Source organism: Branchiostoma floridae, chromosome 1, assembly GCF_000003815.2.
Source record: "Branchiostoma floridae strain S238N-H82 chromosome 1, Bfl_VNyyK, whole genome shotgun sequence".
Taxonomy (NCBI): Eukaryota; Metazoa; Chordata; class Leptocardii; order Amphioxiformes; family Branchiostomatidae; genus Branchiostoma; species Branchiostoma floridae.
The window spans coordinates 13,798,420-13,803,777 of record NC_049979.1 but is presented as its reverse complement, the minus strand read 5'-3'; the positions used below and the strand labels follow the sequence as shown (position 1 = coordinate 13,803,777).

General features: G+C 39.5%; 1 protein-coding gene across 1 annotated transcript in view; it reads right to left on the bottom strand.

Moving 5' to 3' along the window:
- LOC118415775 (cathepsin L-like) overlaps positions 1-5,358 on the bottom strand; it is a 27,789-nt gene that overhangs the window by 13,716 nt on the left and 8,715 nt on the right. The gene's annotated exons all lie outside the window — the stretch shown is intronic.

Below are 5,358 nucleotides of genomic sequence, written 5' to 3'. Positions count from 1 at the left end.
CCCCCCCCCCCCACCGAAAAAAAACCCACCAAAGCTTCCCAAGAAGAGGCGTGAAGGAGGCTACTAGCCTGACTAAAATCGCGCTCCTAGCGGCCGGCCCTATAGTATTGCTGCTGCCCTAGGAGGGGTCATTAACCCCAGCCAGCGATAGATTGTGTAAACACAGGCTACTCAGCCTAAGGTGCATGCAAAAATGACTTTCAAGCCCTGTGATGCAAAAAAAAACAAGACAGTTTTAAACATTTTGTATTTTGCCTTATGATGCAAAGTGGTACCAAGGCTAAAACCAGTTCAGTTCAGAAAAAGGGATGCATGGTAATGTGACCTTTCCCACTGACACAGAAGAGGGTCTGCATGGGGGGTTCTTGGTAACGCTTAACGGTGAATTCAGGGGGCCCGGTAATGCTTAACGGTAAATTCAGAAGGTCCGGTAACGCTTAACGGTAAATTCAGGAGGGGTTACAAAGCATGACAGTAAACATTGACGTTCGTTCCTCTTTGTACGGCGCTAAACTAGGTTACCTCGATGGTTGAAAATATCAGACTAATGGCATTGTGAGAAGGAAAAGGTGCCCAGAGCCCGGAGGAATGACAGGGACAATGTCTGCTGTGTCTATGACGTTTGCTTCCCTGGGTCAGTGCTCCCACCAGAGGCGGCAACAGCAAGTTTCTTGTAGGCTGGGGGGGACTATTGCTGACAAAATTTTCAGCACATGGAGCGCCAAAGGCGCAACGCATCGTATGGGGGTAGGGGGGTATGCTCCCTGGGAAATTTTTTTAAATCATGGCCCTCTGAAATGCTATTTCCTGCATTTTCCGGCAAATTTTGCTGACAGAATAATGAAATTTTCATCAAAATTACACATGGTTGTAGCAATTGACCTCCGGCCTCTGACATATTTTTACCATTTCAAGCTCGGACGGCACGAGAAATTGCCAGACAAGTCCGGGGAAATTTAAAAGTCTGGACCGTCTGAAACGCCATTTACTGCTATAAATTTTGCTGGCCAACGAAGGTAAATCAAATGACATTTTATTAAAGAGAAAATTTTTTGGGCCAACACCCCTGAAACATGTTTTCGCCAGGTCGTCTTGAGCACCAAAGCCGCAAGCCGTTGCAAGGGAGGTCTGGAGAAACCTCATTTTCTGCATTCGATGAGAAAATTTTGCTGGAAACTATGCTAAGTTGGACACTGAAATCTGTTTGAGTGAAAAGGTTTTTTGGGAGGGGGAGGGGCGACGCTTCCGCAACATATTTTTACCCGAAGCGGCCGGGAGGCTCGGAGAAATTTTGAAATCTGGACCCTTTGAAACACCATTTCCTGCATTTTCAGGGGCTCTATCTGGCATTTGACTTCGTGGGTATAACTTGTTACGAAGAATTTCTTGGTAATGCTTAACGGTGAATTCGGGATAACAAGTAACGATTAACGTGGAATTAAAACGACCAATACGCTTCACGAAGAATATACCGATAACGCTTAACGGTGAATTAGAGTGGGTCGGTAACGATTAACGGTAAATTAAAATGGCTCGTAACACTTAACGGAAAAAGGCATGCAGGCCCTCACAGAAGTGCAACGTCCTTCACAACCTTACACTTCTGAAACACAAGAGAAAAATTTGTGTCTGGCTCCCAGGATTTTAACCTGGGCCCGCCAGCTCATGAACCCAACACATTTACCACTCAAGCTAAAAGTTGACAGAACAGACTAATTAGACTAGTCAGTTGGTGTCCTCCGAACCCTACTGTGTCATTTGCACTGTGCTTCTTTGTCTATCATGATCAGAATCTCCAAGCGGATCTTGCAGGCTGACAATACATGTACTATCTTATGCAACCGTAAGAAGCTACATTCTTTCATGGCCTTTCAAGTGCCTTCAAACACATCCTGTTTCAAAAAAATTTTTGATTCAGAAACATGGCCTAAATATAAGATTATTATCTAAAAACTTTTATTTTCCTGGGTGACGCCACAAAGTATGACGTCACATACCTGGATGTAACCTGGATCGAAGCTTCAATGGTATATAATATTATATTATATTATGTAAAGTGAGAGGTTGGCTAAAGTGCAATGCAGAGCACTACCTAATTTACCATTTTTCTGAATTCTAAGATTTCCATTAGTTGGCAGTTCAAAACAAAAGTGTTGAGCCAGATCAAGGAGGTTGAAAGAGGGCCAGATCAAGTTGGTGAGAGCAAGGAGCTTTTATTACTCCTTAATTTGCCGATCTGGTTTAACCATTCGAATCCTGTAATCTATCCCAGAAGTGAATTTTCAGGTTTCTGCAATTTTGAAGTTCTTCTAGTTCTAATCTGGCTCAAAAGCAGTTCAGTATAGAAATATCTCAGCAAGAAGCAACCTCCTTGATCTCAGGGAGGTGTTCTGAATCTTTCCATCCAGTGCTTTGGGACAGTCCCTGTGGGACTTGCTAATTCAACTTGCTAATTGGGAAGCATGCCTTAACAATAACTGACCTCCTTTGAACCTGCATAACAATGTGCATAATTACCAAAAAGAGGAAAGTGAGTGCCTTATATACAGGCCCATGTAATAGGATTTGGAAACTACAAATAATCTCTGGAACAAACTTTTGCCTGTTGTTTCTATATAATGAATCAATGACCTTGATTGTACATTTGTGCTCAAACAAGCTAAGTACAGATTGTAGCGCTAGTGATAATGTACAATTTTGATTAAAAAAAAGGCATCTTATCACCTCTACAAATACTAATACATTCCAGTATTTACAAGTTCAACTTCTTCTCACCTCTTAAAACAGTTATAGATATAAGTACAGATGGAATCAATAATGTATGGTTGATCTAATTGCATGAGAAATATGAATTTTTTTCCGTGGTATTCAAGTATTGGAAATAGGGAACATATCTTGTATATTTTCAAAGAGGACGTTTCTTTTGTTGTTGTATAAAGTACAGTAAACAATAAAGTGACACTCATCCTCTATCTTATTCAAGTTACAGTATTGGCAAATTCTTTGTTCCAGAGGAATGCGGTTATGTCGGCCTTCTGGCTTATAATGAATCATACTGGTAAACAGCTTCATAGCGGGCTTCAAGTTTATTAATAGTCAAAAAGATAATGGTTCTTTGGACCAGATAAAGCCCAGGTTATCAATAAGTTTGGTTATCAAAAAGTTTGTTGTTATTTTGTGGGCCTTTCTGCTTTTCAACGCCTGGCTCTATAGTACAAAAATTGCTTGTATTTGCAAGATACTCCAGGACCCCAAATTTTACATATCAATACCCTCTGTGTTGGCAAACTTTTCTGGTTGATTTTGAAGAGTAGAGGGCCTGTGGTATATATTTTGATGTGATACTGATAGCCATTCTGGAATGGTAGCTTTATTCTGGCTATCAGTATCAGCCTTCAAACCCATCATCAGGAACTTTTTATCTGAAACCAAGATAAAAGCTCCTTGCTTAAACAAGAGACCTAAGGTAGCCAAGACAAGAGTAAAAGATTACCAATTGAAAGGCAAATAGTAAAAAATTATATCTATTCCAAGGTTGCTGTAAAACCTAGGTTAGGTCAGTGAGATCAGAGAATTCTAAACTCCTTGGTGATCTACAAGGTAGTTAAACCTCTTTGGGTAAACTTTAGTCTTCTATGCAGTGTTAAATACTGACCTGTTCTATACACCAGTGGAGGCACTGAATAAGGCAGCTACCATTCACTTCAGTCTCTAATTACCTGTCATTATAAATCAATACACGCATTGTTGTTGCTGGCTTTAAACACCTTCATGTAGGTGCAAAGGAGATTATATTAATGACTTCTCTAAAGATAGGTGAGAAAGGGGAGGGGAGGTGATAATATCACACTCTTGTGATAAAAGGCCTTTGTCCCAATCTCAAGGATTTTAGAGCATGTAAAGAGTTCCAGATGAGGACAGGGTGTTGTTCTGATTGATCAATGTTCTGTGATCTGATCTGATCTGGTGACGGTTGATTATTATTTTCTATTGGGCACTCAGAACTTCATTAAACACAGCTGTCCAGTAGGTATCAAAAACCTAATAAATAAGATTCATTTAGCACCAGTGTTTAATGAATTTCTAGGTGTCCACGCACCCGGCTCGGGACACTTCTAATATTGTGTTACAGTGTCATAACCAACATAAAATATGACTGGTGAATGCCACCTGGCTATATGCTAATAAAGGATCAATGTTTTACCCTGAGGGGTGCATCATGAGATAAAGCCGCCAGTGGTTGGTTTCTATAACCCAAACACCAGCTATCAGCATGGCAAACAAGGCGGTTCATGTCATCTACTTTTCCACCAACTGAATGTATTATTTGATTTACTACAGTTTGGAATTCAGTAAATAGTTACTGGAAGTTCCGAAAATAATTTCATCAGGTTGGCACTGATAATAGGATAAAGGTTTTTACACAACATGTAACTAAAAGTACTGTACTTTCATTGTACAGTACTTTTCTTATGGACTCCAATGATTATCCTATTAGGGCACCCTACCCTTACAGTACATGTGCAATTTACAATAATTGAATTTATACTTTTAAGGGAAGCTTAGGCCTGTCATGAAATTTATGAATTTTGTGTTTATGTTCCTGACTTGCACCTATATGTACAATCAAATTGGCTTAGATACTAATAAACCCTAAGTGGTGATGTTAAAGAATTAAAGAAAAAAATGAAAGAAGTAACCATGCCCAAGCTTCTGTACTTCTGAAAAATATGAGTAGCCACTGAAGGAAATGGATTTTCTTGAAGTGAAGTTCATTCATAGGTCAGTTATTTCTAATGCCAGGCATCTCCAGCAACAGTCAATAAAACTAGGAAAACAAAACAATAAAAAATGCCTCCATTATATATCTGTTTTATATACATAGTTAAAGTCAAGTCTGAAACATCTAATGAAATCTAATGCATTGTTTAACAGTTTCAAAACAAAATTAAATGCATAAAGAATGCTTCCTGTCATTGTCAAGGCCATTCCTGCAGAAATTCCTGCAGGAAACATTCTTCCTGCAGGAATTTACCTTTCTCCTGCAGGAATTTCTGCAGGAATGCCTGCAGCATTCCTGCAGGAAAAACGCTTCCTGCAGGAATTCCTGCAGGAAAAACGCTTCCTGCAGGAATTCCTGCAGGAATTCCTGCAGGAAGAAAATTTTCAAAATGAATATTCATGAAAGTTATTATCATATTTCACAACTGTACATCATACTTGTCAATCATATGTAAAGACTTTGCACCAAGTGCTTTTATATTGAAAATATTAGCACATTTCAAAATGGGAAAACGGGATTTCCATCTTAAGATGGAGCTTCTTTAATGCTCCACCAAGACCATAGCACATCCAGTT